We start from the raw sequence: 607 nt of genomic DNA, 5'->3' as shown, positions 1-607 counted from the left end.
ATCTGCCTTTATTGTGAGCAGCAGGCGGGACTCTTCCAGCAATAGTTAAAGAAAAAAAAAAAACTAATTTACAAAAGCAGGGATTCAGTGAAGCTACCTGGTTGGTATCCTTGGGAGTCATATGTAGATGCCGACCCAGAACAGCAGGAAGAGGACCCCAAAGTCCATGAAGAGTGAGGCCACCAAGGAGATGAGGAGCTCTTTGTAGGTATCCCATGTGTACCTGGTGGAGGTTACCTCGTAAACAGAGAACCAGGCAGTGAACAACAGGCCAGTGGCCAACAACACCATGGTCAGATGGAGGAAGACAGCTGGGTTCACTGGGCTGGTATGCCTGCTCATGGCCTTGAGCTCCATCTTTCTGGGCACTGGGTATGCCGCTGCTTTGCCACGGGAAGCTGGCACCCTGAGTTTGGACTTCTAGCCTCCTAGACTGTAAGAGAATAAATTTCTATTGTTAAAGCCATCCACTTGTGGTATTTCTGTTATAGCAGCGCTAGGTAACTAAGACAGTATGCTTTGATTAGTAAGCAAGAGTCACATCTCATTGATTAGGAGGACTGTTGGATTAGGGTGGGGAACTTCACAGAGGAAAAAGAGATATTCT

At 47.1% G+C, this 607-nt stretch overlaps 1 pseudogene across 1 annotated transcript; it reads right to left on the bottom strand.

Annotated features, from left to right (window-relative positions):
* On the bottom strand, nucleotides 1-357 carry LOC101352098 (transmembrane protein 258 pseudogene; annotated as a pseudogene). Its single transcript, XR_001121470.1, has one exon. The product of XR_001121470.1 is annotated as a transmembrane protein 258 pseudogene (transcript).
* Between the last annotated feature and the right edge of the window lie 250 nt (nucleotides 358-607).

This window comes from Trichechus manatus, unplaced genomic scaffold, assembly GCF_000243295.1.
Source record: "Trichechus manatus latirostris isolate Lorelei unplaced genomic scaffold, TriManLat1.0 scaffold00024, whole genome shotgun sequence".
NCBI classification, from domain to species: Eukaryota; Metazoa; Chordata; class Mammalia; order Sirenia; family Trichechidae; genus Trichechus; species Trichechus manatus.
Note: the sequence above shows the minus strand (reverse complement) of the source record. Positions and strands in the feature narration are given on the sequence as shown.